The 12816-nt window shown below is 43.3% G+C and overlaps 1 protein-coding gene, 1 long non-coding RNA gene and 1 pseudogene across 2 annotated transcripts in view; 2 read left to right on the top strand and 1 right to left on the bottom strand.

Moving 5' to 3' along the window:
• Positions 1-6167, bottom strand: part of Sgf29 (SAGA complex associated factor 29) — a 35505-nt gene extending 29338 nt beyond the window's left edge. Inside the window, exon 1 of the mRNA XM_031388286.1 lies at positions 5999-6167. The gene's annotated coding sequence lies outside the window, so the exon portion shown is untranslated. The remainder of the gene's footprint in view (positions 1-5998) is intronic.
• Positions 4082-12816, top strand: part of LOC116102965 — a 9938-nt gene continuing 1203 nt past the window's right edge. The window contains exons 1-2 of the long non-coding RNA XR_004123339.1: positions 4082-4141; positions 9839-9907. This is a non-coding gene — a long non-coding RNA (uncharacterized LOC116102965). The remainder of the gene's footprint in view (positions 4142-9838; positions 9908-12816) is intronic.
• LOC116102963 lies at positions 11952-12224 on the top strand (annotated as a pseudogene).

Here is a 12816-nt window from a genome sequence, read left to right as displayed (position 1 = left end):
GTGGCATATGCCTTTAACTCCAGCACTGTGGAGAAAGAAGCAGGCAGGTCTCTGTATATTTGAGGCCAATCTGGTTTACAAAGCAAGTTCCAGGTCATTCAGGAGAATATAGTCAAACAGCTACAGGCTCCTCCATTTACCCCAAGGCTATGGCCAATCGAAACTTCTGGAAAGTGCCTAAGCCCTGCATTTAAACTTTATATTCGGCTGGGCAGTGGTGGCGCATGCCTTTAATCCCAGCACTTGGGAGGCAGAGGCAGGTGGATTTCTGAGTTTTTTCTGAGGACAGCCTGGTCTACAGAGTGAGTTCCAGGACAGCCAGGGCTATACAGAGAAACCCTGTCTTGAAAAACCAAAAAACAAAAACAAAAAAAACTTTATATTCTTGTTTTCTTATGTTTTTATTGTTGTTTTGAGACAGTCTTACTATGCAACTCTGACTGCCCTGGAACTTTTCACATAGAACTCACAGAGAATCATCTGTCTCTGCCTCCCCATTGCTAGGATTAAAGGTGTGAGGCACCATGCTGAGCTTATTTTATTGCTTTAGAGGCAGGGTTTCACTGTGCAGTCCAAGCTGGCACTGAACTCCTATTTCTCCAGCCTCAGCCTTCTCAGTAAACTTCTGTTCTTGCACCTGTCACTAAGGCACATGACTGTTTCACTGACAGCTGTCCCACCAGATGACGAGCCTGGAGCATACAGGCTGCTACTCTAGTCATCTTTCTGTTCTGCACAGGCCTTGGCACATGCTGCTGTTAAATCACATTGCTGAATGGAGCTGAGTCCCCTTAGAGCAGTCTTTCAGCTGAGAACACTGAAACAGGTTTGAAGCTGAGCTACTCAAGGGTTTTAACATCTTCCGGGTAGACTATTTACTACTCCTCCCACCCCCATGCAGGAAAATTATCCCCCCTCATAATTCCATTCAGTAGCATTTACTAATTATCTAAGACATAAAGGATATGCAGTAGTGAAAGAAAAACAATGCAAAATGGACACAGATATTAAACAAATATAGCCACATGCCAAAGAATGCCACATCAGCAAAAACTGATGGCATGAACCTGACAGTAGTCCCATGAGATTATAATGCTCACAAGGATATATGAGATTATAAACTCAAAACACTTTCATTACCTCATTATTTCTTTTTTCTTTTTTTTTTCGAGACAGGTTTTCTCTGTATAGCCCTAGCTGTCCTAGAACTCACTTTGTAGTCCAGGCTGGCCAGGCAAAGGCAGAGGCAACTGGATCTCTGACTTCAAGGCTGTACTGCTCTACAGAGTGAGTTCCAGGACAGCCAGGGCTATACAGAGAAACTCTGTCTCAGAAAAACAAAAAAAATGGGATTTCTAGTTTTAGTTTGCAGTGTGTTTTATATTAAGATGCAGATATTAATAAGATCTTTGTGAATAAGAAAAAAAAGGTTAGAGCTGAATAGTGATGTGATTTGTGTGTCAGACTGGCAAGAAAAAAAAAAAAACAGGGAAAAAGATTCTCACTGTCTAGATCAGGTTGGTCTGTGAGAGAATATCTTCATTATCTTAACTGAATGGGAAAACCACCTGCTCATGGTGGCACTGTTTCCTGGGTTAGGTCTTGGACCACTGTGTAATGTAGAGAGGGGGTTGAACACAAGCAGGTATTGTGCCAGGAAGCATTCATGAACCCTAAAAGACCACCAAGGAGCCTTTTCAGATGTAATAGCATTAGGGTCTCTTTATTACAAGCTCAGGCTTGGCCTCTCCTCCAACCCAATCCTGACACACAGAGGGAAGGCAGAGCAGTCTCGACCCCTCAGCAGAACAAGTTTTTATAGGAAAATAGGGAAGTGAGGGGTGATGGAGGGGGTGTCCGTCTGGCAAGCATCTAATAGAATGACTATAAGCTAACAGATGGGTACTCTGAAGCAAGACTGTATACAGTCAACAAACAGTCTGAAAGAACATCTGAAACAATCAGACTAATCTCTGATTAACTGTTGCTAGGAAGTAGCTAGGGAGTGACTCTGGACACAAGCCCTGGGGTCCTTCCTGGTATGTGAGTGCAGCTTGGGTTCTGCTCTAGGTCAAGTTCTCAGGCCTTTTTTCTTTCTTTTTTTTTCTTTTCTTTTCTTACTACAATCCAGAGTGGTGAGCCAAACAAACCCTTTCTCTTTCAAGTGGATTTTATCACGAGGTGTTTTATCACAGCAGCAGAAAGGAAACCAGTACAATACATAAATGGATAAACCTGAATACAAACAAGAATATCAGGTTCGAGGCCAGCCTGGTCTACAGAGTGAGTTCCACGACAACCAGGGCTATAAAGAGAAATCCTGACTTGAAAAATGAAAAATAAATAAATAAATAAATAAATAAAAAATCAGAACAAAAATTCTCAAGCAAAAAGGGATCTACCAATTAGGCACTGAGAAATGATACTCCAGCCAGGAGGTGGTGGCGCAGGTGGTGGCGCACACCTTTGATCCCAGCACTTGGGAGGCAGAGGCAGAGAACTCAATTTCTGAGTTCGAGGCCAGCCTGGTCTACAGAGTGAATTCCAGGACAGCCAGGGCTATTCAGAGAAACCCTGTCTCAAAAGAACAACAACAACAAAAGGAGTAAATAGGTTCTAACACACTGATGGGGAAGAGTTGGGGAACACCACAAATAACTCCAAGTTCTGAGCCCAAGTATCTGGAGGAATGGGAACATGACTGAAAGCATGAGAATGTAAGGATAAAACTAAAAATTTCAGTTTGGGCCACATTTGAAATGCCTATCTGACATTCAAGAGGAGATATAATGTCAGAGCTGGATATAAGAGCTGCAGAATTCATGAGACCAAGACAGGAGGATCACCATAAGTTCAAATTCAGTTTGGACTACAGAGTGAAATCCTATCTCAAAATGATAATGATGGATAATGATGGTGGTGGTAGTGGTGTTGATGACGATGAGCTGGAGAAATGGCTCAGTAGTCAAGAGTCTATTCTTCTAGAGGACCTAGATTTGATTCCTAACACCTACATGGTGGCTAACAACCCTCTGTTCTAGCTCCAGAAGATCCAGTAACTACCTCTTCTGGCCTCTGCATGTGGTGCATAAATATACATCAAGCAGGACTGGAGAGATGGCACAATGGTTAAGAGCACTGGCGCATCCGGGAAGTGGTGGCGCATGCCTTTAATCCCAGCACTTGGGAGGCAGAGGCAGGCGGATTTCTGAGTTCAAGGCCAACCTGGTCTACAAAGTGAGTTCCAGGACAGTCAGGTCTACACAGAGAAACCCTGTCTTGAAAAAAACAAACAAACAAAAAAAAGAGCACTGGCTGCTATTCTAGAGGTTTTGAGTTCAATTCCCAGCAACCACCATTACAGATGGTAGCTCATAGCCATCTGTAATGGGATCTGATGCCCTCTCTGGTATGTCTGAAGACAGAAACAGTGTACTCATACACAAAATAAATAAATCTTGGGCCGGGCAGTGGTAGCACACGCCTTTAATCCCAGCACTTGGGAGGCAGAGACAGGCGGATTTCTGAGTTCAAGGCCAGCCTGGTCTACAGAGTGAGTTCCAGGACAGCCAGGTCTACACAGAGAAACCCTGTCTCGAAAAAACTAAATAAATAAATAAATATTTTAAAAATATATAAATAAATCTTTAAAAAACAATACTTTAAGCCAAACACTCATACAAATAAAAAAAAAACCTTTAAAAAACAAAATGTTGCCAGGCATAGTAGCCCATGATGTTAATCTTAGCACTAGGGAGGCAGAGGCAAGCAGATCTCTGTGAGTTCCAGGCCAGCATGGAATGAGTTTAAGGACAGCTAGAGCTACATAAGGAGACCAGACTCTCCATATATTTGCAAACTATCTTTAAATAATAAAGATACACAAACAAACCTAAGTAAACATAAAAATCAATCTTGAGTTCAAGGTAGAATTGTGGGGCTGTGAGAGCCAGCCCTAACCTCATGGTACTGTATTAGTACCTGCTCTGTCCCAGTCAAATAGTGACACTTTCCCAGAGTGCTCAGACCTGTGTAATAATTCACACATAACTCCTCTGTGATGGCTAAAGAAACTTATGATACCAGGCAGTCAACCAACCCTTAAGGGCAACCTTTGCCCTGCAGGCAAGATAAGAATAAGGTAATTGTGTTCCTGCTTTCTGCTTTTGTAGACTTGCTTAACTGTGGGACTGGGATGAAGTAGTGTTTTATTACTATACAATGGGAAAGAGAAACAACTGAGGGGAGAAAAACAATTGTCTTCCCCATCTATGGATTTCATTGATGATTGTAATGCACACCTTTGATATTCTCCTTAATAAACCTTTCCTTCCTTTAAAAAAAAAAAATTTTTTTTTTGAGACAGGGTTTCTCTGTGTAGCCCTCCTGTCCTGGAACTCACTTTGTAGACCAGGCTGGCCTCGAACTCAGAATTCTGCCTGTCTCTGCCTCCCACGTGCTGGGATTAAAGGCATGCGCCACTACTGCCTGGCTAAGATTTACTTATTATTTATTATATGTAAGTACACTGTAGCTGTCTTCAAACACTCCAGAAGAGGGCATCAGATCTCATTACGGATGGTTGTGAGCTACCATGTGGTTGCTAGGATTTGAACTCAGGACTTTTGGAAGAGAAGTTAGTGCTCTTAACCATTGAGCCATCTCTCCAACCCCCCCCCCTCCTTTTTAAGATTTATTTATTTCACTGTCACTGTCTTCAGACACACCAGAAGAGGGCATTGGATCCCCATTACAGATGGTTGTGAGCCACCATGTGGTTGCTGGGAATTGAACTCAGGACTTCTGGAAGAGCAGTCAGCGCTCTTAACCGCTGAGTCATCTCTCCAGCCCCCTTCCTTCCTTTAGATCGCTCCACATGGCATGCTGTTTGGCTCTAAGGCTGCCATCCTTCTGCCTATTACTGTCTACTGCCTAGAAGTAACCAATAAATTTAATCTAAATTTGAATTGAGTCTAAGATTTGGTCTTTCCCTGTGAGTTCTAACACAACAGAATGCTGAGTTACAAGATATAAATTTGAGGGCCAGTGCTTGTACCAAACCTGATAATCCGAGTTCCATCCTAGAAGCCTACACGACCTAAGGAGAGAACCAGCTCCTGAAAGCTGTCAACTGACCTCCACAAAAGTACCATGGAACGAACAAGCCTGCCCTCACACACACTAAATACTTTTACAAGATAGAAATGAGAACACCAAAATAAATTTTATTTATATTTAAAGCGTGAAATAGGCAATGCCCAAGGAGTGAACAGAAAGAAAGACAACATGAAGAAAGGTTTATGTATTTTGATGGTACAACAGTTAAAGATGAAGAAATGGAAGCAAAGAATTCTTTAGATAAGAGAGAACCGAGGCAATGAAAGAGGATGCTAATACCAAGCCTTCATCACTGAACTTGGGGATCCAGAAGTCAAGGTGGCCTTGATAGAGCTGTTTCTGTTTAACAGCATGAGACAAAGCCTCCCTAGAGAAAACTGAACATTGACAGGTAGAAGGCGCTAATGACTAAACTCAGACGTCCTAGGATACATGTGTCAGCCGGCAGATGAGTGAGCTGGAGAATGGATGAAGTTACTGTTGTGAAAATGAACACCTTTAGGGCATGTGCAGTCTGAAATCTCAGCACTTGGGGTTTGGGGCAGGAGGACTGCGATTTCAAGGCCAGCCTGGGCTACAGATCGAGTCCCTCTCAAAAATACGTTTTTGATAAAGTAGTAAAATGTGCTGACGCCTGGGACCCACATCAGGTGCGAGCAACTAGGCTAGCCAGCTCCAGCGGCTTCCCACCTCTCCAGAGAGGTAGGGCGCACGCGCAAGCCCCAGGGCGCCGGCTCCCACAGCCCCGCCCCCTTCCCCGTCCAGGGCGCGTGCGCGTCTCCTCAGAAGCCGCCTCAGCGAGCCGGGCGCCGGGCAGGAACGCTGGCCTTTCGTTCCCGCGCTGCGTGGAGTTACCTTGCCATGGCCCCGTCCCACCTACCGAGCCCAGGGAGAACGAGCACGTCGCGCTGGTAACTGCGATGGCGGGAACAGGCGAATCACTGGAACGTTTCCTCACAGGGTAGTCTCGCACTTGCGTTCGAAGGTTCGCGGCACGTCAAGAACCACGCTGTTTCTCTTATGAGCGCGGTCGAGCGCGGAGGACTCCTCTGCGCATGCCGGTTACTTCTCTGTGACGTGCTGCATTGCACCCTGGGAAACGTAGTTCTCACTTCGACACCTGTGCCTTGATGTACTTAATGATGATTTAATAGATCAGAGTTCTTGTTTGTGTGTGTGTGTGTCTTTGCATACTCCCTCGAAAACTTTCATATAAATCAAACGAACTGAAAATCATTCCAGAAGCCTCGCCTAACATGTGGGAGGTGATGGGATCGGATCCTCAGCACCAGAAGAAAAAAAACAACAGAAACACATCGGATTGTTGAAGATAGGGAAGGAGGGCCCCCAAGAAGCATATGAGAACTCTGTACTTTAAGCTAAAATTTGCTGTGAATTTAAAATTTACCTAAAAATATTTTTAAATTCCAGATAAGCCATTTTAGGTTTGGTACTCATATTTTACAGAATCTTCCCAGCAAATAGAAGATACGGATATGCAGACATTTAGCTACAAAGGTATTCTCTTTGGATACCTACCTTGTGGATGAGGCAGTTAGTGTAGTGGTAAGACACTTGCTTAGCATGGTCCTAGGGACTGCTCCCACCCCAACTATCTATCCTAATATTTTGTACATAACACCTAAAAAGTCAATATGGTTTAGTGGTTAAGAGCACTTCCTGCTCAATCATGAAGAACAGAATTAGAATGCCAGCATTCACATCAGCTGGCTCAGACTGCCGGTAACTCTAGCTCCAAAGGATCTGATGCCCTTTTCTGGCCTTTCAGGGCACTGCACAGGTGCACATACACATATACATACGCCTAGACATAGAACAGAAATATTTTTGAAAATCTTTTAAAGTTTATAGTTACATATTGTTATTCTCTGGTAGAATTACAAATGCTCTAAGGTCAAGATCATTAGACATTCCAGTACTGTGCCTGTCACAGCAAGCTATCAGATATTTTTCCATTAGGAAACCTTACATTTTAACACTGAAACTACTTTAGCCCTTAGGCTACCAAAGAAATTTTTAAAAAACATATGAGTCTGGGGAGATGCCGAGCAATTAAAAACACGTACTGCTTTTGCAAAGAGCCCAAGTTCAGTTCCCAGTGCCTATGCTGGTGGCTTATGACGGTCTGCAATTCCAGCCCCCAGGGTAATGATGCTTCTGCCTTCCTCTGGCACCTGCACTCATGTGCACATACCCACACATAGACACATAATTTTTAAAGTTTGAAATATAATTTTCTTTCATTGATTCTATGTGTCTAGTCAGGTGTCCTCATTAATTTTAACAATCAACTTGACAGGGCCTAGAGCCACTGGACAATGCAGTCTTCACTGAGGAATTTCCCAGACAGACTGGCCTGTGGGAAATTGTCTAATGGATTATATAGGGCTATAGGAGTGCACTACCACGTTACCTGTCATGTAGACAGGCCCAGCCACTGCAGGTAGCACCATCTCTGGGAAGGTGATTTTGGACTATATAGGAAAGCTAATTAACAGCATTTAAAAGACAGAGACAGCTGGGTGGTGGTGGTGCATGCCTTTAATCCCAGCACTTGGGAGGCAGAGGCAGAGGCAGGTGGATTTCTGAGAAACCCTGTCTCGAAAAACCAAAAAAAAAAAAAAGACAGAGACAGTTAGATGTCTATGAGTTTGAGGCTAGCCTGTTTGGTATAGGGAGTTCCAAACTAGCCAGTGAGACTAGTCTAGGAAGAAAGAAAGAAAGAGAGAAAGAAGGAAAGGAAGAAAGGGAGAAAGAGGGCTGGAGAGATGGCTTAGCAGTTAAGAGCACTGACTGCTCTTCTGAAGGTCCTACATTCAAATCCCAGCAACCACATGGTGGCTCACAACCACCTGTAATGAGCTCTGATGCCCTCTTCTGGAGTGTCTGAAAACAGCAACAGTATACTTACATACATGAAATAAATAAAGGGAGAAAGAAAAAGAAAGAAAGGAAGGAAGGAAGGGAAAGCCAGCAGGCATGGCAGCACATGCCTTTGATTCCATTGCTTAGGAAGGAGAGGTGGATTTCTATGAGTTTGAGGCCAGCCTGGTCTACAAAGTGAGTCTAGGACAGCCAAGGCTATCACACAAAGGCACCCTGTCTTGAAACATACCCCCCCCCAAAAAAAAGAAAAAGAAAAGAAAGAAGGCAGCAGCTAAACTTGGGCCAGTGAACAAACTAGAAAGCAGCAATCAATCATCCATATTTTCTGCTGAATCCCTGCTCCAACAAGGCTCCATGATGGACTGTCATGGTTCAAAAGGCCAAGCGAACCTTTTGTTCCTCTAAGTTGCTTTTGGTTAAAATGTTTTATCAAAGCAACAAAAATCAAACTTAGAGGCAGGCAGTGGCAGTGCATGCCTTTAGTCCCAGCACTTGGGAGGCAGAGGTAGGTGGACCTTTGTGACTTCAAGGCCAGCTCAGTCTACAGAGGGAGTTCTAGGACAACCAAGGCCACACAGAGAAACCCTATGTAAAAAAAAAAAAAAAAACTAGAATACTAGGCATGGTAGTGCACTCCTATAATCCTATAATCTTGTTGGGGGGATAGTCATCAGAGAAGACTACTTAGAAATGGGTATGAGCCAACAGAAAGTCTTTATTAGCTGACCAGAAACTACCCTGGGTGCGTGGTACTGAAAGAGTTAAATTTAAGACTTGTGCTGGCTAATGAGAAAATTGCAGGTTTGAGAAAAACACAGTGGACCAAGGTCGAATATGTCCAAATAAGCCTGGGCAAAAGTAAGCAAGCTGTTAAGACATTCTGGGAACTAACAGGCCAAAAAGATATAGAAGAAGAGTGTTGTTTTTACATAGATCACTCAGGAAGAGTCAAAGATAATTTAGTCAAAATAAGAAAAGGTTTAAAACAAAGGAAACGAGAAAGAGCTCAAGGCAAAGGAAAAATTAAAGCTTTAGACCTGTGCTGACTAGGAAGAAAAGTCATGGGCCTAAGAATCCATCACAAGCTGGCCCACATAGGCCTGGGAATGAGCAAGCAAGTTGTTAGATATCATAAGAGCTGGCAGGTCAAGAAGACATAAAACTATAAACATAGAGGAAAACATGTCTAGGCAAATGAGGACTTGTCCAGGGCCCAGGCCTGCAAAGACGTGCCTGGGCGGTCACTAAGTAATGAACCATCTGGTCCTCTCAGATATGGTTTAAGGTCAGATGCTTTGTTGACTCAGATTAACACCAACCTTAGGAATTTTCCACTCTGTTCTGCACGTAATAGTTAATATTTGAACTAGCCAATCATGTGTAACCATACCGACTCCTTTGTTCCCCCAGACCTTTTCCCTATATAAACCCCTAACTTTTGAGCCTCGTGGTCGGCTCCACTCTCTCCTGTGTGAGATAGATGTGGTTCCGAACCGGAGTGCCCCGAAATTAAAAAATACCTCTTGTAATTACATCAAGATGGTCTCTCGTGATTCCTTGGGTGCACATCCTCCCGAGACTTGAGTGGGGGGGTCTCCCCATGGGGGTCTTTCAGTAGATCAGTGTAGCCCTGAGCCTTTCTCAGGGTGAGCTTTTAAGCACAAAAAAACATGGTCTGGGTTGACATACTTCAATTAACAAGAACAGTTAGCAAGAAGCAGAACAGAAGCCAAATAGAAAGGTTAGTATATTAAGAGACTTTCCCATAGCTATGGACTTTGATGGATTAGGCCTTTGGTTTCATTTTTGCTAGGTGATGTTGCCTACCTCCTGAATTTTACAGCCTGAATGGCTTTTCCATCATGAAGTTAGTTGTGCTAAGGTAAGTTACGATAATTCTCTGGGACAGAGGTAGAGCATCAAGGCTTGCCTGGTAAACATGGTGAGTTTTAGGCTACCTGTGGTTACATAACAAGACTCTGCTCAAAAACCAAGGCTCAGAGAATGCTTAACTACAAGATGAGCCCTTCTTCTTGTGACAGGACACACTGTCTCAAACAAAGAATTGCACATTTTTTACCTGGGTTCCATTCCCACAACCAATGGTGGCTCACAGTCATCCTTAAAGCCAATTCCAGGGAATCAAATGCCTTCTGCTGCAGTGCATATACATACAAAACTGCAGGCAAAATACTCATACAATAAAATGAACCTAAAAAAAGATAAACACAAGAGAACTGCCTCCCACTCTTTTAAAAAATATTTGTCTTTATTTTATGTATATGACTAGTTTGTCTGCATATATATATGTACTCCACATATATGCCTAGTATTCAAGGAGGCCAGAAGAAGGCATCAGATCCTCTAGAACTAGAGTTACAGATGGTTCTGGGCCATCAGGTGGATTCTGGGAACTGAACTGTGGTCCTCTGCAAAAGCAACAAGTGCTCTTAACTGCTGAGCTATCTCTTCACCATCAATCTTACATTTCTTTGTTGCTGTTGTTGCTGTTGTTGTTGTTGTTGTTGTTTTTGCAAGTGACAGGGGGTCATCAAAACAGGGTTTCTCTATGTAGTCTTGCCTGTCCTGGAACTTACTCTGCAGACCAGGCTATCCTTGAACTCATAAAGATCTACCTGCCCCTGCCTCCCAAGTGCTGGGATTAAAGGTGTATGCCACCATTTGTATTTCTTATCACAGCACAGTGAATGGCTCTACTGCCCATCCTGTCTCAGTTCTACATCCATAAATTTGAAAAAAAAATCATATTATGAAGAATTCCAGAGTCAAGTGTGATAACTCACTCCCCAGCACACAAGAGGCAGAGGCAGGAGGATGTCTGTGAGTTTGAGGCCAACTTGGTTATTCAGGGAGCTCTAGGACATCCTTGCCTACATAGAAAGGCAAGACACACTGTCTCAAACAAACAAAGAATTATACATTTTTTACTGTTTGGTATAGCAGGAATTTCCACCTGCCAGTGGTATTGAAAGACCCTCGTGAGGGGACTCCCACTCAAATCTTGGGAGGACATGCACCCAAGGAGTCACGAGAGACCGTCTTGATGTAAACACATGAGGCAGTTTAATATCATATCGGAGCTCCAGATCAACACGTATCTCACACAGGAGACAGAGGAATCGACGACCAGGCTCAGGGGTCAGCGGTTTATATAGGAAAAAGGTCTGAGGGAACCAAGGAATCAGCATAGTTATACATGATTGGCTAATTTAAATATCAACTATAGTACGTGCAGATCAGAGCAGGAATTTCTAAGGGTGGTGCTAATCTGAGTCAACAGAGCATCCAGCTGACCTTAAGCCACATCTAAGAGGACCAGATGACCCATTACTCAGTTGGGTCGTGCCAGCCAGGGCCCACCCGGACATATTTTTGCATGCTTTCTGTGGGTTTTATTACTTTTCCTGTTGCTGTAATTTAAAATATCCTTTAAAAGGTGATGTAAGGAAGAAAGTTTTATTTTGTTTGGCGTTTGATCATGACTGATCTAGGTGATGTGAAAAGAGAAGAGACCTACCTGCAAAGAAGCAGATTGTCTTTAATTAGAACAATGGACAGGACTTGGCAGCATGTCTTGAGAGTGGAGACTGCACAGAAGCTCAGGGGACTTGGGAGTTTCAGGAATTTTTGTACATGATTTCATATGCAGATTTCCCTCTAAAGTCAATGTGGACCTTCCTGTTTACTGGCTTAGAACTTCCTGCAGATGTTATCTGCCTGTCAACTTTTGGAACAACAATTTCTCAGCTCCCCTGAGGCTTTTAAGTCATTAGCCATTAGCTACAGTTGGGGAAGTCACAGCAGCTGGAGCCAGCCTCACAAGAACCTGGGTTAAGAAGCAGAGTTGGGAGGTGAGCGGGCCGCGGGCCGGCCTGACGCTGCTGCATCGCGGGAGGCGCATAGCGGGCATGGCGCTGGCGCAAGCATGGAACTAGATGTCCTGGTTCTACTACCAGTACCTGCTGGTCATTGCACTCTACATGCTGGAGCCCTGGGAGCGAACCGTGTTCAATTCAATGCTGGTTTCTGTGGTGGGGATGGCCCTGTACACCGGCTACGTCTTCATGCCCCAGCACATCATGGCCATACTGCATTACTTTGAAATTGTACAGTGACGAAGATGTGACCAGGATCCAGAGGTTCCTGGGGAAGATCTACCTTGTGAAGTTGGAATGCGACCTCATCAGATGTAAGATGCGCTACGGATGTCAACATAACCAACCTTATAAATACAAAGACTAAAAACGTCATGAGTAGAACAGGAAAAATCATCCTGACTCATGCTTTGTGTTCTTTTGATTTTAAAAGAGGCTCTTATATAGTAGCTTTTATCTATTTTAACATTGTAGTCATTTGTACTTTGATATCAGTATTTTCTTAACCTTTGTGACTGTTTCAATATTATCCAGTGAAAGCTTTTCTTAATGTAACTTTGAGTACATCTTAATTGCCTTCTATTTTTAAAACCCAAGGTCATTAGTTGGGCTTTACTGTTCTTGTTATCGTATGGCATATACATCTGCCTGGATATATTTCTACTCTTAACCAAAGTTTTGTAAGAAACAATACAGAATTTGGGGATGGGAGGGAGGATACTTTGAGAACTATTTAAAAACGATTTATCTGTAAGCTTGACCTCAGAAGTACGGTTTTAGCTCCCTAGACTCTTAACAGCTTTTGCTCTAAAACTTTTAAAGTGTTCCTTAGTAATGAAAAAGTAAAGATCTTGCTAACATTAATACAAGGAACATTTCACCTTTTAGATATTAA

Source organism: Mastomys coucha, unplaced genomic scaffold (assembly GCF_008632895.1).
Source record: "Mastomys coucha isolate ucsf_1 unplaced genomic scaffold, UCSF_Mcou_1 pScaffold21, whole genome shotgun sequence".
In the NCBI taxonomy this organism is placed as follows: Eukaryota; Metazoa; Chordata; class Mammalia; order Rodentia; family Muridae; genus Mastomys; species Mastomys coucha.
Note: the sequence above shows the minus strand (reverse complement) of the source record. Positions and strands in the feature narration are given on the sequence as shown.